Here is a 21,812-nt window from a genome sequence, read left to right as displayed (position 1 = left end):
CCCCAAAAGTCACTTCAGGTGGTGATGACGAGGGGAGTTTGAAACAACGGTGGATAAGGTGGATAATAGATGTCTACCTCTTCATCTGTACCTCTAAGATCAAAAGCAGCAGTCAGTGAACCCTCATATTTGGAGGACGGGGTCCTTTCTGCCCGTCCTGGCTCTAGAAGCGGGTGCAGGTTCCTCCAGGCATCCGTGCACAGCTGCCTGCCACACTACTGAGAGGCAGGGAATCAGCATCTCCTACTCAATGGAGAGCTGACTTGGCCAAAATCAACTGCAATTTGCCATCCAAGCCTTCCCCTCAAAGTCACAAACCTTCAATAGACTTCAGAGCTCCAAAATAGTTAAACCAAACAGATTCTGCCAGTGTAGTTATGATCTGGGTAGAAAGACAGATTCTTGGTGCTTTCTACTCTCCCATCTTCCCAGAATCTCCACCTCCCATCTTTAAAAAAAAAAAAAACATAATAAAGAATTATGAAATACACTTGTAACTGTGGGAATACCAGACCACCTAACCTGTCCCCTGAGAAACCTGTATGCAGGTCAAGAAGCAACTGTTAGAACCAGACATGGAACAACCAACCGGTTCAAAATTGGGAAAGGAGTACATTAAGGCTGTATATTGTCACCCTGTTTATTTAACTTATATTAAACTACATCATGTGAAATGCTGGGCTAGATGAATCACAAGCTGGAATCAAGATTGCTGGGAGAAATACCAACAACCTCAGATATGCTGATGATATACCACTTTAATGGCAGAAAGTGAAGAGGAACTAAAAAGCCTCTTGATGAGGGTGAAAAGGGAGAGTGAAAAAGCTGACTTAAAGCCCAACATTCAAAGAACTAAGATCATGACATACAGTCCCATCACTTCATGGCAAATAGATGAGGAAAAACTGGAAAGAGTGGCATATCTTATTTTTTGGGCTCCAAAATCACTGTGGACAGTGACTGCAGCCACAAAATTAAAAGATACTTGCTCCTTGGAAGAAAAGCTACGACAAACCTAGATAGCTTAATAAAAAGCAGAGACATCACTTTGCTGACCACGGTCCGTATAGTCAAAACTATGGTTTTTCCAGTAGTCATGTACGGATGTTAAAGTTAGACCATAAAGGCTGAGTGCCAAAGAGTTAATGCTTTCAAACTGTGGTGCTGGAGAAGACTTCTAAAAGTCCCTTGGATAGCAAAGAGATCAAACCAGTCAATCCTAAAGGAAACCAACCCTGACTATTTATTGGAAAGATTGATGCTGAAGCTCCAATCCTTTGGCCACCTGATTCAATGAGCTGACTCATTGGAAAAGACCCTGATGCTGGGAAAGATTGAGGGCAGGAGAAGGGGGGACAGCAGGGGAGACAGAGAAGAAGGGGGAGACAGTGGTTAGATGGCATCACCGACTCAATGGACATGAGTTTGAGGAAACTCCGGGAGATGGTGAAGGACAGGGAAGCCTGGTGTGCTGCAGTCCATGGGGTTTCCATGAGTTGGACAGACTAAGTGGCTAAACAACAACAATGGCTGCCTTGTTAATTTCCCCCAGATTTTTTTTGGCTATTCTTGTAGTATTAGCATCTCTTATGAATTTAGAATCAATGTCTAGCTTCCAAAAGTATCTTAATTATACTTTTCTTGGGAAATTTACAGCTTAATTTAGGAATAATTTTGTCAATGAGTTGAAAACTCAATCTAAAATTCCTGGTTTTCGTAAGTACTATTAAAATAATAAAGCTCGTTTAAACATTAAATTGATACAGATGTATGCAAAGGCAAAAAATTAATAAGGCCTTCTTAAAATATTTCCTTATCACCTTCCCAACTTCCTTTCATTTCATTACCTTGAGGTAATTTTTATGAACAGTTTGATGGTATGTTTTCATACTCATCCATACATTTACCAGCTTTTATGTGTACATCCACACACAGGTTTTTACTGGTTTTGTTTTGTATGTATATGAGGTCATTAGTGATAAAGGAGTCAGTTTACATGTACAGTGTATATCCATGTATTATAATCCTCTATAGATGCACATTCACGTTTTCTTGTGTCTGCCACTAATAAAGCTGTGCTCAACAATCTCGTACATACTTTTCCACATTTGTTTATTTAAGGAGAATTTCTAGAAAGGAATTGCCAGCTAGAAGGGAATGAACATACAATTTAAAATTTGAAGATACCACGTTATCTTCAGGAAGTAGCAATGATACTCCCAACTGCAATATAGGATGGGACTTTTTTCTCACACTCTTCTGAGAATTGAACATACGAATCTTTTAAATTTTTTGCCAGTCTGTAAGTTTGAAACAACATCTAGCTGATAATATGTCTCTAAGGATCACACATGTGAAAGGACTGGCTTATTGTCAGCATCCGCCCCCCAGCCCCTTCTTTTCCCTGAAGCTGCCAAATCTGGCAGTAAAATACATGCAAGGGTTATAAAATGTCAGAGAATCTTAACGAATACAATTTACCATCAGATTTCATTTGAGGCCTCAAAGGGGAAAACAAACAAACAAAGACCAAAAGCAACATTAAAAACGCATATGGTCAGAAGGGATGGATCAGATGTAATGATAACTGGATGTTAAGTGCTGAAGTGGGATGTTCCCTTTTAAAAATAATACACCCCCGCTCCCCCCCCCAAAAAAAAAACCAAAAGAACTGCGTTCCCCATTTGCATGATTGAACCGGGACCAGTCATTTCCTAAACTACATATGGCCATCTTGACAGCGTTTGTTCTTTTGTGTGTTTAATTACTATGTATAAATCATAAAGACAAATAAATTTACTGTGCCACCCAAAAAAAAAAAAAAGAACTGCGTTCCCCAGCCTGCCTTTGTCTCGGGAGACACGGCGCGCTCCCGCGGAGGAAGTTTCTTTCTGCCCCAGGGCCCCGCGCCTTCGGAAGCGCCTGGGCCGGTGTCCGTCTGGGCCCGGGCCCTCCATCAGGCCGCCCGGAGCTAGCTCTTTTCTGACAAAATCCCAGCGAAGTCCGCAACCCTTCCCCGTTTCCAATTCTGTTCTCTTGAGGCTTGGTTCTGGAGCCTGCAGGCTTATTTGACCTGCACAGTAAAGAATCTGCCTGTAATGCAGGAGACCAGGGTTCGATCCCTGGGTCGGGAAGATCCCCTTGAGAAGGAAATGGCAACCCACTCCAGTATTCTTGCTTGGAGAATCCCATGGACAGAGGAGCCTAGCGGGCTACAGTCCATGGGGTGGCAAGGAGTTGGACACGACTGAGCGACACACACACGGAATGCGGCGCAAAGTGCCAGACTACTTAGGCGCCAGCGCTTCGCGACGTCGCCACCGGGATTGCCTGTGGGACTGTGTCGGACTCAACTGCGGTCAGATGGATCCATCCCATTTTCAGTTCAACGTCTTTAGCCTGGATTTTGGCTTAGTTCAACCTAAACAGTTTCTTGGAACTTATTTTATTCCAAAATCTACGAGATGGGATCTCAACCTCGGACCTGGTGACTGTGTGAGCCCCGCGAAGGGAATTCGCAGCAGAGAGGGAGCCCGGGATCACCAAAGAGAGAGCCGGGCGCCGTGAGGATGGAGGAATCCTTCGGGTCCAGGCAGCGGTGGGGGACCCATTACCTCGCGGGCTCCGCTCACACCTGGCTCAGATCTCAGGCAGTAGTGGTTGTGATTGGTGGGATTCGGCGGAAAACCTGCTGGCCTCCACCACAACGGTTCTCGATTGGCTTCGGCACACAGTCGCTTTTCTGTAGTCCAAACCTAGAGCCGCTTGGTGATAAATACCGCCTTAAAAGGCGTTTGATAACAGTTCTACGTGTTGTAAGGCAAACGGTTATTGGTCGCAGGGCTCACGGATTCGGTCTGTAGTAAACACAGCGAGGCTCCTGGGACCCGGGATTGGTCAGCGTTCCAGAGTAAATTCCTCCGGATTCGGAGCATCGACTGGCTGCACTTCTGCCGCTGCCCCGCCCTCTCCCCTTCTGATTGGTTGCAGCTCGGGCGGAGAGGCGGAGGAAAGCCGCGGAGTAAGCGAGTCGTGTTGCGTCACTTCCGTTTGCTGTGGGCAGCCGCCGCGGCATTCTCAGAGTGCGGTGGCGAACGGGCTGAAGGAGCTGAGGGACTAGAGGCGGGGTGGGCGGAAAAGGGAGGAATCCCATCACGGAGGCGCCAGCCTGGACGTTTCCACCTCCTCCGACACTGTCGGGAGGGATCGGAGAAGGGTCACCGCCTCCTCCTTCAAGAAGGGGGGCGGAGCCCGGCTCAGGTGAGGCGACCCTGTCAACGCGAGCTGTGGTGGCGCGCGTGGGCGCGCTCACGTGGAGACGGTTGATCTCTAGGGGTGCTGGGTGGGCGGCGCGAGCGGGGTCTCGTCCTGGCGTCCAGACGCGCGCAGACGCGTACTGGTTGCCCTCCACACCCCACCCCCGCCCACCCTGTCTGTCTTTCTGAGGGAGTATTGTTAACCCTCGGAACGGAGGGGCCAGGCTAGTGGGAGGCGTGTTCTGCGCAGGCGTCCCCGGTGTCCCGACGCCAGACTGTCTGTCCGCAGGGTGGGGCGGGGGTTCTTGCCCACTTGCATCTGCCGGCGGGCGACGTTGGTTACTGGGCTCGGGTGGGACCGGCTTGCGACCAACAGCCTGGCGAGGTGAATAGATCTGCGGGATGGGATAGGGTGGCTCCCTTGCCCCCATCCTGGGTCTGTTTGAGCGACGAGGTTTCATTTCATCAGAGCAAGGCCAAGGCGGTCTGGAATCGGGAACCGGAGGCTGACCCTGCACGGGTGGAGTTAGTGTTTTGGAATGCCCCAACTTATCAGAGGACTAAAGTGTTTATAGGCATTTATTGGACGGCCTCTGCTTCCAGGCTTCGTGCTAGGAGCTGTGGGGAATTCAGTGGCAAGAACAGCCTTGCCCTCCTCCTCCCCTCGTTTGGAGGACATAAAGATTTATACTACTTAGAGACTAACATTAGGCAGTAAATTAAAGGGGGGGGGGGGTCGAAGGTTAGGTTTATTCCTTCGAGAGAAAGTCCTTTGTCATTAAGTCAGTCTGCCTTCTGGCATCGTGGAGGGTACTGTGGAAGCTAATTTCTGAATAGGACCCAAATTCTAAATAATTTGGAGGAAAAAATATAGGTAAAGGCGCAGCAAAGTCTTGAGTACTAAGTAGTATGCTTGAGTTCTGGTTAGTTTTAATGAGTGGAAGTAAGAAACCCCTCACCTTCAAGAATTGAAGCAAAAATATGTCCAAAATATGTCCATATACCTTTCAGTTGTAGTAGGTAGAAGATATTACGTACATTGGGATCTTTCTTTAGAGATTGAAGAGAATGCTGTGCCTTAGACATCACTGATGATTTGTTATCCTTGTACTGTCTGTTGTGATTTAGATTAATTTAAAGAAGGTGGGTTAGGTGTCTCATTGTTTTCTGGAGAAACTGCATTCTGTTTTTGTGATTTCCGTGGTGAGCGTGGTAAGCTAAAAGATTAGCAGAGAGAGAAAGAGACCAGGTGGAGAGAGGAGAGAGAGAGGATTTTAGAAAAAAGCCCCTAAACCAAGGGAAGGTCGCCTCCTACTGCTTTAGTCTGGTCTGGAAATCCCAGGAAATTTGGGAAGACTGGCTTTGCCACCACTGTTGGCTTGGTGACCTGCCAGGTAAGACTTAACTGGTTGAGGGCTTCTTCTGGGCTCTTGTGTTTTGCTAAATAAAACGAACCAGGACTTTTAGAGTCCTGAAATCAACATGTTTTCTTGCTTTCCTTTTTCACTCCTAAAATTTGTGTCAAAACATGGTTAGCTGGGGATACTGGCAAGCTGTATTCTGGCTATTTAAGGTGTCTAGCAAAATTCTGAAAGTGATCAGATTTGGAAGAAAAGCATTTTAGAGTGGGGTGTTTTGCTAAACTTAGGGGGTCAGTGCTCTCAAAAGAGGCTTTGTCTTAAGACTACCACGAGACCTTGAAGTCGTTAAAAAAATACTTGGGTACAGAATGCATGCTTAGTATTTAAAGTACTTAGCATGAATTATGTTGAATTGGAGTTCTTTAGTATGGGCAAGACTTAAAAATATCTTATGTACAGTGAGAAATGACAAAATTTGCTCTAGTGCTGTACAGAATCTTGAATCTGCCTCAGATTCTCTTTGGAATGGGGAAAGAAAAGCCCAAGGTATTGATTCCATGTTAGTCTTCAGGCTTTGTTTTTTAAAATATAAATCTATTGTAAACAAATACTTTTCCTGTCACTTTTAAGAACATGAGTTCCTTTTTTTTTTTTTTTAACCGTATTTAACATTTCTCAAATATGGATGCTGTCCAGTAGAGCCAGATTTTATGAGTGTGGCAGGTGGGATGGAATGTAACTCTACAAGGCACCTTTTGTCTAAATATAAAGTGAACTCAGGCTAAAAGACCAGCTGTTTCTGAGTTAACTATTGCTCTTACAGTTGTTTGCATCATTTCCATCACTGAATAGTAGCTTTTAATCTCCAGATTCCAATTTTAGGAGGTGCCTTGCATTTGACTAATTATACATCTATTAAAAGCTTTGAGTTACCTTTCTGACAGCTCAAATGGATTAGGAATTGTGTTAGAGTACTGACATTTTATTGTAATATAGATAGATTACTGTTTTAGTATCTAAGATTATTTTATCTGTAGATAATTTTCCTTGTGATATTCTAACATATCTGAATGATATGTTTAAGGTTCCAGTATTTCCTTGATTCTAAACCACATTCTGTTCACATTTTAATATTGATGACCCAGGGGGTGGGGGTGGGGTGCCATAAGTGAGCATTATGCCATAGTTTAATTGGCAGTGCTTTCCCCCCCAGTGTTACATGAAATAGTGTTGCCCTTTATAAGCACTGGCCTCCTAGATTTAATGAAACATGGTACTATTAAAAGACTTTTGTATCCAATTAATTCCATGTTAATTGTAACCAATTAATTTTCCAAATCTGCCTTAGCACTTAGAAGAAAGTTTGTTACTGAAAAGAATCCCATTGGAAGTAATATTTTTCCTTATATAGATGGAAATTAGCAAACTGATTGTTTCTTAGACACATTTTAAAGGATGATTGAGTGCTGGGTCTGCTCTTTGGATACTATGCTTGGTGCTTTGTTACTTTGTGTACTTGATAAAGTTTACAAATGCTTTATTTCCTGCTTAAAAGTTTAAAATAATCAGGATGAATCGCTCCCCCTTTCTTCTGTACAAGATGTTGTTAATTTGGTGTAATTGATTTTTCAATACATCTTAATTAGTGAGTTATAATTTAAAATCCACTCAGCTGTCTTTCTTTAAAAATGCAAGACCTTCAATTTTGTAGTCCTTCCATTTTCATCTCTACTGCAGAGAGGATCTGCGAAAGGAATACGGGAGAAGAAAACGCACTGTTTGGGGTTCAGTTTTGAGAAGAATCACAGATAATACAAAAATCTAAGCACATTTAGTAACATACGTATTTTATTTTGAATAGAATGTTAAAAGCAGCTCAGCAGGTGAAGTATCAGTTGCTTGCTGAATACTCTTGATTTGATAAATAATTCAGAAGTGAAGGGATATACTGCTTTGAAAGTAAACTTGGTATAAGAAATGAATTAAATCCATTTTTCATCTTCTTCCTGAAAAGGCACCATCAATAATAGTGTCTCTAGTGCTTCAGAATGGCTTTCTTCTTGATAAAAGTTTAGTTTTTTTTCTTAAGAAATATGTATCTTGATCTGTCAGGGGTAAAAGGCAATAAAGGCTGTTTATAAAAATTGCTGAAAAGGTGTGTGTGGCAAGGGCAACTCAAATGGGCGTCAGGCAACATTTTCTAAATAATAGAAAATATGTTTAGACTTCTTAAAAATGTTAAAATATAGTCTCAAATATACAAGCAGCTAAAAGAAGCCACTGATGAATGGTTTCTATAGATATTTGCATACCTTTGTGAAGTTTGTACCATCGTTTGAGTGTTAAGTGGCTATAGATGTTCTTTTATCTGGATAATCAGTTGGCTGGCTAGTCATTGTAAGTTTTAGGAAAATGTAGCATCTGAGAAAGGAACATTTCTGGGACAATACAGTGCAGGTGTAAAGTTCTGAACAGGATAAAGCAGCGAAGTTTGTTGTAAATTATTTTGAAGTTGAAGTGCAATACTATCAGACTCTGTCCTGTCTTGGGCATGCCCGTCTATCAGACAACATCCTGCTGGTGGGCCACCATCTTGGCTGACCATCTCCCTGACAGGTTTAGGCAGATCAAGATCTTCCCCTTTTAGCAGGTGTTCCTGCCACGAGGAATGCATTCTATCACTCAGCCCCCCTTCCCCCCAAAGCTAATGCTCTCTGATTCTTGTTTGGCACCAGCCTCTTGGAGGGCAGGGTTGGGAGGAGCCAGAGGCAAGGAGCAGTGGAAGGAGAAGAAAAAGCTTGTCTTGCATCCCGCTGACCTTCCAGACGAGGGTCTGTTGGCAGTGGTGAAGGCTTGGCACTGTGGTCTTTGGTGCTGGCAGTGTGTAGTATTGGCAGTAAAGGAGGATTTGAGGAAAAGAAGAGCAGCCCAGGCTCCCAGCTCTTTCAGAACCCTTACTCTAATTTTCACTCCTTAGCTGTTATTTTACACACCTTTCTTTTCACTCAACTTCCAATTCTTGACTCTGACCTTGCTTTTCAGCTTCATCCCTCCAATCTCCTAATCCTTATTCCTAGACTTTGCTCACAGTCAATTCAGTTCAGTTCAGTTGCTCAGTTGCGTTCAACTCTTTGCGACCCCATGAACTGCAGCACGCTAGACCTCCCTGTCCATCACCAACTCCCAGAGTCTACTCAAACTCATGTCCATTTGGTCGGTGATGCCATCCAACCATCTCATCCTCTGTCGTCCCCTTCTCCTCCCACCTTCAGTCTTTCCCAGCATCAGAGTCTTTTCAAATAAGTCATTTCTCCGCATCAGGTGGCCAAGGTATTGGAGTTTCAGCTGCAACATCAGTCCTTCCAGTGAACACCCAGTACTGATTTCCTTTAGGATGGACTGGTTGGATCTCCTTGCAGTCCAGGGGACTCTCAAGAGTCTTCTCCAGTGCTGCAATTCAAAAGCATTAATTCTTCAGCACTTAGCTTTCTTTACAATCCAACTCTCACATCCATACATGAGTACTGAAAAACCATAACCTTGACTAGATGGACCTTTGTTGGCAAAGTAATGTCTCTGCTTTTTAATATGCTGTCTAGGTTGGTCATAACTTTTCTTCCAAGGAGCAAGTATCTTTTCATTTCATGGCTGCAGTCACCATCTACAGTGATTTTGGAGCCCAAAAAAATAAAGGCTGTTACTGTTCCACTATTTCCCCATGTATTTGCAATGAAGTGATGGGACCAGATGCTGTGATCTTAGTTTTGTGAACATTGAGCATTAAGCCAACTTTTTCACTCTACTCCAGCACTTTCATTAAGAGGCTCTTTAGTTCTTCTTTGCTTTCTGCTGTAAGGGTGGTGTCATCTGAGTATCTGGGGTTATTGATATATCTCTTGGCAATCTTGGTTCCAGCTTGTGCTTCATCCAGCCCAGCATTTCTCATGGTGTACTCTGCATATAAGTTAAATAAGCAGGGTGAAAATATACAACCTTGACATACTCCTTTCCTGATTTGGAACCAGTCTGTTGTTCCATGTCCAGTTCTAACTGTTGCTTCCTGACCTGCATATAGGTTTCTCAAGAGGCAGCTCAGGTGGTCTGGTATTCCCATCTCTTTCAGAATTTTCCATAGTTTGTGGTGATCCAGGCAGTCAAAGGATTTAGCATAGTCAATAAAGCAGAAGTAGATGTTTTTCTGGAACTCTCTTGCTTTTTCGATGATTCAGCAGTTGTTGGCAATTTGATGTCTGGTTCCTCTGCCTTTTCTAAAACCAGCTTGAACATCTGGAAGTTCACGGTTCACGTACTGTTGAAGCCTGGCTTGGAGAATTTTGAGCATTACTTTACTAGTGTGTCACACTAGTATTAATAATTTTGTACTCTCTCTCTGGATATTCTCTTATCAGGCACTGGGCCCGTGTCTTCCTGGGGGCTGAAGTTTTGTGGTTGGACCGAGGTTCATACCTCTTTTCCTTCACTTACTGCACTAGTCAGGTGATGTTGGCCCTAGACATGGGGATGACAGTCACTGCTTGACCACCCATTCATAAGAGAGAATATATGTGAAGTACCTCCAGGACCTGCTCTTAGTAGGCATTCTGCCCTTTCATCCAGCTGACTGAAGTGTAGTGGTAAGTGTGGTGCAGTGTTACTTAATTTGCACAGGTGCTTTGACTGTTTGCTACCATCGTAACAGGTTAAAAGGCATACTTCATGAGTGATCTTGGAAGGTAATATTGCTGAGAAAATGCTAAGTGATTTATTTTGTAAATTTGAGTAGCACACTGTATGTATAAATTGAAGGCTACCTTTACACTAAAGTTCCATTTATCCTATTTTTTAAAGTGAGATTCCACATACATGCATTTTCCATATATGTGAAACTTAACCTTTTTCAGTGATATTTCAAACTTTTTGAATTCCTTAGAATTCCTCTACGCGTTTAAAAAGTGTTGATGACTCCAAAGTGTTTGTGAGTTATAGCTATGATATTTAACATAGTAGAAAGTAATATTGAGGGGAAATTTTAAGTATTCATTAAAAATAATAAACCCATTACATGTTAACATAAATAACATATTTTTATGAAAACTATTTTCCAAAACAAATATCTAGTGAAAAGAGTGGCATTTAAAAAAAAAATAAATTTTATTTTTTAGAACAGTTTTTGATGTATAGAATGTGAAGATAGTGCAGAGTCCCCATAAATATAAACCCACACCCTGTTTCCCTATTATTAACATCTGACATTAGTATGGTACATTGGTTATAATTAATGAACCACTATCAATACATTATTATTAATTAAAGTCCATTCTTCATTCAAGCTTTCTTAGTTGTTTACCTCCTGTCAATTTTCTGTTACAAGATCTGTTTACTAAATATAATGACATTACATTTAGTTATTTTGTCACCTTAAGCTTCTGGCTGGGACAGTTTCTCATACTTTCTTTGTTTTCAGTGACTCTAATAGTTTTGAGGAGTACCAGTCAGATACTTTGTAGGATATCCCTCAGTTGGGATTTGTCTGATTTTTCTCACAATTAAGACGGAGGTTATGGGTGTCTTCGGGGAAGACCATCCTCATCATGGAACATATGGTACATACCAAGATGCAGACTATCAGCATGATTTATCACCGTTGATGTTGCCTTTGGTCACCTGGCTGAGACAGTGTTGGTCAGATTTCTCCACTGTTAACGTTACTCCCTTCCCCTCCCCTCCCTTCCCATCCCTTACCCTGGGAGGAAGTCACTATGACCTGCTCACACTAAGGAGTGGAGAGTTATGTTCCAGCCGCTTTAAGGGCAGAGTAGCTACATAAATTATTTGTAATTTGTCTGCACAGCAGATTTGTCTCTTCTCTCTCATTTGTTTAATCATTTATATCAATATTGACCTATGGATATTTATATTTTGGGTTATAATCCAGTACTATTTATCTTTGTGTTCAATTGTTCCAACTTTGGTCTTTGAGAGCTCTTACTCCTATTGGGTAAGAGCTTTCACCTACTTCCATTATCATGTTTGTTTGTTTGAAGCACTTTCTTACACTAGAACTGTGAGATGCTACAGGCCTATTTTGTGTATTTCCTGCCCCAGTCCTAGAACTATCCACTTCTTCAAGGAGCCCTGGTTTCTTTTTTTAGAGAATTGTATTTGAAACCAAGTTGTAGGCACCAAGAATGCTTGGAATGGCAGCGTTTTACATTTTTTGCAAATCTCTTTAAGGTCTAATAGAAGACAGGTGGATTCTCATACTTGCTTCTAATATTCTATTTGTTATGATATATTCTTTTTTATTTTTATTTTTGGCTGCACTGTGCGGCATGCAGGATCTTAGTTCCCCAGTTAGGGATCAAACTTGTGCCCCCTGCCTTGGGAGTGCAGAGTGTTTACCACTGGACTGTCAAGGAAGTCCCTTGTGTTATGCTGTTGATTAAAGCCTAAAAGAAAAATCCAGCATCTCAAAATGTGTAGTTGGAAGGAAGAGTATTTTAGTAGCTTTTTCAGATAAATTTGGATATTCTTTTATGATACTGTAGCAAACTTGACAGATGTAATTTTCTTAAGTGGTTAGTTGCTGTGGGATGTGAAGCCATATCATATTGTTGCATTAAAATATATTAGTTTATATCTTGCACTTTGAATTTTTTTACCCATATGTTATTTTGTAATATGATTACAACATTGAATGTTTGGAAAATATTGTTTCACTGAGTTATGCAGATCTTTCAAATGTTGACACACTTATTATATGGTATTTTATTTTATTTTATTTTTTATACAGTATTTTAAAAATCACATGACATTAACATTACCAATGGTCTTGTCAGAAGACTTTGAGTTTTGGGATGCTTTGAAGCCTATGGTGGCAAACACAAATTTTCCAAAAGGTTTGTATTCACCTGAAAGCTCAAATTTTATCATAGGCAGCAGATGGTTTTAGCTGAAATGACAGGCGCATTTCATTTCAAGAAAATGTCTGGCAGATACTCGAGCCTGAATAACCATAGTCTGTCTATTGTTTGTTCTTCCAAGTAAAAATGGTGTTTGATGAAAATAGTTCAGCTTATGACTCAAAAATTACGCAAGTAGTTTTCCTTGAGACAACATATTTCAGTATGCAGTACAATTACTTAAAGTGCACTTCACATTTCATCTCATGTATTCTTACAAAAAACCTGTTCAAGAATAAAAATTAGTGATAACGAAGGGAAAGGGAGATCAGATACCCTGTAGAGTCAGCTTCCTTGCACTGGTGGCTTGTCCAGCACAGAGACTGCATTCTGGCCAGATGGTTCCTGCTGCCCAGTTCAAGCTTAGACGCCCAGCCTTCCCATCAGTTCTGTGAGCAAACCAGTAACCTCTCAGCAACTTACCCTTATGCTGCAACCCAGAACCTGACATACTGTGAACAGTACATAAAAAAAATTAGTAAAGTGCTTTTTAAAAAAGTTATCTGAAAAAAAAATGATGATAGTCTTCAGTTCAAAATTGTATGCCTCTCATGGTTCACTTTTCTGATGACTCACAGTAATCATTAATATCAGTTATGAGCATTCACTCTCCAGTACCTATCTTTCTAGCCTTACCTAGTTTCCAGCCAGAGTGAATACATTGCTTCCCCCACCTCAAACCTCTCCCTGCCTTTACCTCTGTCTAGAATGTACTTTACATCTACAGTTTATCCAAATCCAAACCAGTAATTCCTAGCTCTGTTTTCAGTATCACCATGAAACTGAAAATACCCTTTGCCTTCTCTGAGCTACTGAGTACCATCATCTCTTAGGTGGCACTTAATGCTTTTCTCTTTGAGCCATGGTTATCTGTGTATGTCTTGTTGCCAGTAAGCCCCTGTGACAGAAAAGACTGACTATGCCTTAGAAATTGTCTGTTCCACAGTGCTTAATCTTAAAGTAGGAGTTTTAAAATGTTAGATGAATGAATCTGTAAATCATATTCACAAGCACCTTCCTTGGCTTTTAAGATCTTCAGGTTTAACAGCCCCTCCAGTACCTGCTGCGGGGCCCCTTTCCCCCTTAGTGGGGCAGCTGTCCCTTTTTGCAGCTGTCAGCATGCAGCCGCCTCTGCTCCTCATTCTAGAATTGCTTGTGCCCGTCTTCAGTTAATTAGAAAACTAGAAAAACTTGAATTTTGTTTGTTTGAAACAAAAGACTGTTGAGGGGCTTCAGGGACTTTCCTATGAGGAAATCTTTCATATGTGTGTAGGCTTTGATCTTTGTTTTGGATTTCTGAGATTTCTTCTTTCTGACTTCTGGCTGATTTTAGGGATAGTTGTGACTCTCAGGAAAATGACTTGTTGGGTAATATGGTGTTATATTTCATCTATATACAAAATTCCAGTGGTTAAAATGCCTTGCGTCCAATGCAGGGGGCACAGGTTTGATCCCTAGTCGGGGAAGTAAGATCCCACATGCTGCCCTAGTGGCCAATAAAATATCTAAAATTACTTTACAAATACTTCCTTGAGTTTATATCAGGTACTTTGGGAGAGAGAGAGAGGAAATATAGTCCCTGGCCTCAACAGGAGGTTTTAGTAGAAGCATTTTGACTTTGCACTGGAGTAGGGTGCTAATAACTTATTCAGACTGAATTATAAAGTTCTAGGTCAGCTAGTCCCTAAGGATTTTTCACTGGAAAGCAAGGTGGTGAAGTGGGAGCACTGAAGAGTAGGGTGAGATGGTCAGGGCTTCTGGCATTAGCTGGACATCCCCAGTCATGCTCATGTTCAGTCATTGATGGACTTCCATTTTAATAGACTTAATCTGTCCAATTTCGGCTTCCCAGGTGGTGCTAGTGGTGAAGAATCCACCTGCCAATGCAGGAGACATAAGAGACGCAGGTTTGGGTTGGAAAGATACCCTGGTTGAGGGCATGGCAACCCATTCCAATATTCTTGCCTAGAGCATCCCATAGACAGAGGAGCCTGGCAGGCTACAATCCATAGGGTCACAAAGAGTCAGACATGACTGAAAAGTCTTAGTACACAAGTCCAATTTCTGAACGAGCCCTGACACAACAGAACCAGAGATACCGTGAAATTAGTCATATCCAGTGGTTAAGAACCAGCCTGCTAATGCAGGAGACATGGGTTTGATCCCTGATCCAGGGAGATCCCACATGCTGTGGCACAATTGAGCCCTTGCAACATGACTGCTGAGCCAACATGCTGGGCTGCACGCCTGAAGCCTGCGTGCAGGCTAGAGAATCCTGCATGCCTAGAGTTCGTGCTCTGCAACAAGAGAAGACACCACAATGAGAAATTTGATTGCTGCAACTAGAGAAAACCCATGCCCAGCAACAAAGACCCAGCACAGCCAAAAGGAAAGAAAGAAATAAGGCTGATGGATGTGGTGTCTGAAGCTAACCCTGGGCACCTGTGTGCCTAGCTAGTCTCACTTAGTTGGTCAGATCAGAATATGGATGAATTTTAGGATTCCAGGACTTGGAACCCCATCAAAATCCTAGCCTGCTTGACTGGGACCTTGCCTAGTTTTGTACTCTTATATATTTATTTTCACTTTTGTCATCTCTACAAGTAGAGGGAAAGTTCTGTTTGTATTTCTGCTAGGGTTTTATCTAGATTAGGGATATTGAACATAAGAGTTCTTAGAATGTTAAGATGCTTCTTAGTGGTGTAGCCTTGCAGGTCCTCCCTGGCAGATGGGCAGCAGATCGCTTGCTATGTGGTAGATGATGTTTGAGTATGGGTTTACTTTTCTTTACCAACTAAGTATATTGTTGAAAAGCATGTGGGTAGGTCAGTATATATCAGTTTAAAATGTGCTATTAACTGGCTTGTTCTCCTAGAACACAAATGAACTTTTTTTATTAGTCTAAGTAAAGCACTATTAGGAAAGTGAAAAACAGTTAGCTCTTGATCATGTTAATGTAATAAGCAGAGGTATAAGTGTATTTTCTTAATTATATTTAGTTTGGAGGTTACTAACAGTCTGTTCCTACAGATAAATATTGTAGTGTACACTTGCTTCGGGTCAAACACAGTTCAGTTCAGTCGCTCAGTTGTGTCCGACTCTTTGCAACCCCATGGACTGCAGCACGCCAGATTTCCCTGTCCATCACCAACTCCTGGGGTTTACTCAAACTCATGTCCATCGAGTCGGTGATGTCATCCAACCATCCCATCCTCTGTTGTCCCCTTCTCCTCCCTCCTTCAGTCTTAGAAATTGGTAAATTATTTGCGGTATCTCCTGCCATATAGTCACATTTTGAAATCTTTTAAAAAGACATGAAGCTTTTTTCCTTGGTTGGAAGGCTTCAGACAGGCATTTTTTCATAGAACACTTATCTTCTTAGCATGAGCTCTTTTATAGCTTTTAGACTGGATCTCTGAGTTTGCTAGAGATGCTTGTGAGTTTTGAATAAGCATGATCTTGATTCATGACTCCCTTCCATCACATTTCCTACCTCCCAAAGTGACTGAAGTTTTAAAATACTCTTTTTAGATCCCAAAATGTTTCAAGATAGCCATGTTATTTATATTTTTTTATCAAGATTATGATTTGAGCTTTACTGTGTGACAGAGATCCAACGTGAACCTGGTGAAGGTAAAAGGGGAGTTTGTTGGCTCATGAAACAGAAAGTCCCCGGATCATGCCAACGAGTCACGGCTGGTCCCAGGGTCTCGGTGTCGTCAGCGCGTTGCCTTTGCAACTGTTTCCTCCTGTGTGGGCTTCACTCTCAACAGGCAAAACTCGACACCCTCAGTGTCAGACTTACATCTCCCTCACAGCTTGCAATCTGAGTGAAGAGAAGATCTCTTTCTTTTCCTTTCTCTTTCTCACTCGTTTTTTTTTTTTTTTTTACATAGTCCTTCCTTTTTCTCTTCTCTAACATTGGTTCCAAACAGGAAAAGGAATACGTCAAGGCTGTATATTGTCACCCTGCTTATTTAACTTATGTGCAGAGTACATCATGAGAAACGCTGGGCTGGAGGAAGCACAAGCTGGAATCAAGGTTGCTGGGAGAAATATCAATAACCTCAGATATGCAGAAGACACCACTCTTACGCCAGAAAGTGAAGAGGAACTAAAAAGCCTCTTGATGAAAGTGAAAGAGGAGAGTGAAAAAGTTGGCTTAAAGCTTAACATTCAGAAAACTGACATCTTGGCATCTGGTCCCATCACTTCATGGCAAATAGATGGGGAAACAGTGGAAACAGTGTCAGACTTTATTTTTTTGGGCTCCAAAATCACTGAAGATGGTGATTGCAGCCATGAAATTAAAAGACGCTTACTCCTTGGAAGGAAAGTTTTGACCAACCTAGATAGCATATTAAAAAGCAGAGACATTACTTTGCCAACAAAGGTCTGTCTAGTCAAGGCTATGGTTTTTCCAGTGGTCATGTATGGATGTGAGAGTTGGACTGTAAAGAAAGCTGAGTGCCGAAGAATTGATGCTTTTGAACTATGGTGTTGGAGAAGACTCTTGAGAGTCCCTTGGACTGCAAGGAGACCCAACCAGTCCATCCTAAAGGAGATCAGTCCTGGGTGTTCATTGGAAGGACTGATGGTGAAACTGAAACTCCAATACTTTGGCCACCTCATGTGAAGAGTTGACTCATTGGAGAAGACCCTGATGCTGGGAGGGATTGGGGGCAGGAGGAGAAGGGGACGACAGAGGATGAGATGGCCAGATGGCATCACTGACTCGATGGACATGAGTTTGAGTGAACTCTGGGAGTTGGTGATGGACAGGGAGGCCTGGCAAGCTGTGATTCATGGGGTCGCAAAGAGTTGGACACGACTGAGCGACTGAGCTGAACATTGGCATTGGTAAGGATCTCGGTGAGGGACTTCCCCGGAGATCCAGTGGTTAACCCACTCTGAGAGCAGGGAGTGTGGGTTTGACCCCTTGTTTGAGAACTAAGATCCTGAATGCCATGCAGCACAGCCCCCCCAAAAAAGGATCCCAGTGAGTGAAAGATATGAAACGCTTTATGAATCTGTGTCATCCTTGCACAGGGCCCATGCTAATCTTCTCTGTATGGGTGCAGTTTTAGTATGTGTGCTGCTGAAGCAAGCACAAGAATATCTCTTTTTTAATGGTACCAGCAGAAGTCCCCAGGGCAGACTCCGATTCTGGTATGGCTTGGGTCACATATCCATCTCTGAAACAATCACTGTAATCAAGGGAAGTGGTTACCAAATTAGCCAGGCCTCCCTGGATCTTCTGGAACTCAGAGGTTTGGGGGTATTCATCTGTTCCATGTGGACTAAGAATGGTTTAAAAGTGATTTTCCCCAAAGATATTAATAGACAGACACCCCTCCCCCCAAATATTAATAAAAAAATAAAAGTATCCCTTGGGGATTGTATTTGAATATTGATTTGTTGGGAGATGCAAAGTTTCACATTGTTTCAGTTATTTATTACTGTGTAACAAAGACCATCCCAAGAAAAAGAAATGCAAAAAGGCAAATGGCTGTCTGAGGAAGCCTTACAAATAGCTGTGAAAAGAAGAGAAGTGAAAAGCAAAGGATAAAAGGGAAGATATGCCCATTTGAATGCAGAGTTCCAAAGAATAGCCAGGATCACTAGAAAGCCTTCCTCAGCTATCAATGCAAAGACATAGAGGTAAACAATAGAATGGGAAAGACTAGAGATCTCTTCAAGAAAGTTAGAGAGACCAAGGGAACATTTCATGCAATGATGGGCTCAGTAAAGGACAGAAATGGTATGGACCTGACAGAAGCAGAAGCTACAAAGAAGAGGTGGCAAGAATACACAGAACTGTACAAAAAAGATCTTCACGACCCAGATAATCACAATGGTGTGATCACTCACCTAGAGCCAGACATCCTGGAATGTGAAGTCAAGTGGGCCTTAAGAAGCATCACTATGAACAAAGCTAGTGGAGGTGATGGAATTCCAGTTGAGCTGTTTCAGATCCTAAAAGAGGATGCTGTGAAAGTGCTGCACTCAGTATGCCAGCAAATTTGGAAAACTCAGCAGTGGCCACAGGACTGGAAAAGGTCAGTTTTCATTCCAATCCCAAAGAAAGGTAATGCCAAAGAATGCTCAACCTACCACACAATTGCACTCATCTCACACGCTAGTAAAGTAATGCTCAAATTCTCCAAGCCAGGCTTCAGCAATACGTGAACCGTGAACTTCCAGATGTTCAAGCTGGTTTTAGAAAAGGCAGAGGAACCAGACATCAAATTGCCAACATCCGCTGGATCATCAAAAAAGCAAGAGAGTTCCAGAAAAACATCTGCTTTATTGACTGTGCCAAAGCCTTCGACTGTGTGGATCACAATAAACTGTGGAAAATTCTGAAAGATATGGGAATACCAGACCACCTGAGCTGCCTCTTGAGAAACCTGTATGCAGGTCAGGAAGCAACAGTTAGCACTGGACATGGAACAACAGACTGGTTCCAAATAGGAAAAGGAGTATGTCAAGGCTGTATATTGTCACCCTGCTTATTTAACTTACATGCAGAGTTCATCATGAGAAACGCTGGGCTGGAGGAAGCACAAGCTGGAATCAAGATTGCCAGGAGAAATATCAATAACCTCAGATATGCAGATGACACCACCCTTATGGCAGAAAGTGAAGAACTAAAAAGCCTCTTGATGAAAGTGAAAGAGGAGAGTGAAAAAGTTGGCTTACAACTCAACATTCAGAAAACGAAGATGATGGCATCTGGTCCCATCACTTCATGGCAAATAAGTGGGGAAAGAGTGGAAACAGTGGCTGACTTTATTTGGGGGGGGGGGGGGGCTCCAAAATCACTGCAGATGGTGACTGCAGCCATGAAATTAAAAGACGCTCCTTGGAAGGAAAGTTTTGACCAACCTAGATAGCATATTAAAAAGCAGAGACATTACTTTGCCAAGAAAGGTCCGTTTAGTCAAGGCTATGGTTTTTCCAGGCTATGGTCCTATATGGATGTGAGAGTTGGACTATAAAGAAAGCTGAGTGCTGAAGAATTGATGCTTTTTGAACGTGGTTTTGGAGAAGACTCTTGAGAGTCCGTTGGACTGCAAGGAGATCCAACCAGTCCATCCTAAAGGAGATCAGTCCTGGGTGTTCATTGAAAGGACTGATGTTGAAGCTGAAACTCCAGTACTTTGACCACCTGATGCAAAGAAATGACTCATTGAAAAGGCCCTGATGCTGGGAAATATTGAGGGCAGGAGGAGAAGGGGACGACAGAGGATGAGATGGTTGGATGGCATCACTGGCTCAATGGACATGAGTTTGGATAAACTCCGGGAGTTGGTGATGAACAGGGAGGCCTGGTGTGCTGCGATTCATGGGGTCGCAAAGAGTCAGACACGACTGAGTGAACTGAACTGAACTGAACAAATCACTTGAAAGCTTAATAGCTTAAAACAACAACAAAAAAAACATCTGAGTTCTCGGGGTTGACTAGGCCTCAGTTAGCTAATTCTCTCTTGGAGTCTGTTACGGGGTTGTGGTTGTGTTGTAACTGAGGCTGAAGTCATACTCATGTCTGGAGGCAGGTATTGACTGTCAACTAGATTTCAGCTGTGCTTTGTCACAGGATGGTGGTTGGGTTCTAGGAGCAAACCAAAAAGACCAGGTAAAAGCTGTGTCACCTTTTATGACCTAGCTCACAGGTAGCCACATGGTGTAACAGTTGCCATGATCATAGACTTGTCTGGCTCCAAGGAGAGTAGGCATATTGTTGATGTCAGATTGTAAGAAAGCATGCAGAATGAGAAATCTTTATGTGGCCAGCCAACTGGGAAAATGCAATCTACTATTCATATTGTCTTTTATAAAGAACATGTAATATAAAGTAGGCTGTACCAGTTCTTGGATTGTTTGGATTGTCCTTATGCTGACCAGTTTCTTTGTGGCCTAGTGTATCATACAGTATCATTAAGAAGCTCACCAGCATTCTTTCTCCCTTCCTAATAGCACTTGGATTTCCTAGTTGTGAATTATTTCTGTCAGCTTCACGTGTAATCTTGTTAGCTGGATAAATCAGCAGCCAGCTTTCTGTTACAGAAGGAAAACTAGAAAGATCTTCCTCTTTGCTTCCCCCAGCACAGTCACTGTTGGGATGGGTGGGTCCCTAAGCTCAGCTATGTGGAACTTTGAATCTTGAGCCTGTGATGGTCCATACTGAGGGAACTGTTGGGAGTCCATTTATTGCAGGGGCAGTAGCCCAAGGCCACTCTTTCTTCTGTACCAATGTGATTGTGGATTTTGCTTCTTAGCCTTTACAAGCTCACTCTCTGGTTCTTCAGACTCCCAAGTCTTTGAGCTCTCAGATGGCTTTCACTCAATAAACCAGAATTGGGTTCTGTTGGTTATATATAGGGCCTTAAAACTGATAGGCCATCATAACTACAATTAGCTATGGTTTTTTGGTGTTTTTTTTTTTTTTTGCCCCCGTGTGGCATGTGGGATCTTAGTTCCCTGACCAGGGATTGAACCTGTGTCCCCTGTGATGAAAGGGCAGATTCTTAACGAGTAGACCACCAGGTAAGTCCTAGTTTTGTTTTAATACTCAAATTAATTAAATTTTTTTAGTTGTCCTGAAAAGCTCAGTTGAGAAAGTACAAATGATAAATTATTTTGTTAATGATTTTTGTTAAAACAGTGATTACTAACTTTTACTACAGTAGGGTCTCCTAATGCTAAGTGGCCTCTTAGAATCAAAGAAAGGAATTGGGATTTCTTGTTTACTTAATAATAGTTTGGGGACAGCAGTGGGGGATTAAGAATAAAACATATTAAGTATATTTACAATAATATCCTTTACTAACAGACAGTATGATCTGTTTATCCATATGGTTTCACATCACTTTATTCTTTAGTATCATCATCAGGTGTAACATATGCTGTCTGTGCTCTAATCAGATCATCTTGATCCGTGTTACCAATTCTGTGCACCAGTTATGCAGCTTTGAGTGAAGCTTTGCTTCTTAATGGCTTGTGTCTGTGACTCTTTTGAGGAACATCTTTGAATGACTGGCTTCACTCTGTGCATAGGCCCGGAGAACCTGAAGTGCCTGGCTGTTTCCTTTTCCCTAAAGAAGCTCTTAGCTGTTGACTGACTAATGAGGGGCTATGAGAGACCAGTTTCCTTGCCTTGAGATGGCTCAAACTCAGTTACTTATACTCCAGAGTTCCTCTGCTGGACTAAGCAAATTGTTTCCTTCCTT

General features: G+C 42.2%; 1 protein-coding gene and 1 non-coding gene across 6 annotated transcripts in view; one reads left to right on the top strand and one right to left on the bottom strand.

Annotated features, from left to right (window-relative positions):
* Nucleotides 1-4,040: 4,040 nt before the first annotated feature.
* ZBTB5 (zinc finger and BTB domain containing 5) overlaps nt 4,041-21,812 on the top strand; it is a 33,311-nt gene continuing 15,539 nt past the window's right edge. The window contains exons 1-2 of one of the 5 annotated variants that reach the window (XM_043890820.1): nt 4,046-4,260; nt 10,027-10,251. The gene's annotated coding sequence lies outside the window, so the exon portion shown is untranslated. The other 4 variants (XM_043890822.1, XM_043890819.1, XM_043890821.1 and 1 more) reach the window with 4 other exon arrangements.
* LOC122686340 lies at nt 17,586-17,690 on the bottom strand. The gene has a single exon (XR_006338712.1). It is a non-coding gene; the product is annotated as a U6 spliceosomal RNA (small nuclear RNA).

This window comes from Cervus elaphus, chromosome 29 (genome assembly GCF_910594005.1).
Source record: "Cervus elaphus chromosome 29, mCerEla1.1, whole genome shotgun sequence".
Lineage (NCBI taxonomy): Eukaryota > Metazoa > Chordata > Mammalia > Artiodactyla > Cervidae > Cervus > Cervus elaphus.
The sequence above is the reverse complement of the archived record's forward strand: the minus strand, read 5'-3'. Positions and strand labels throughout refer to the sequence as shown.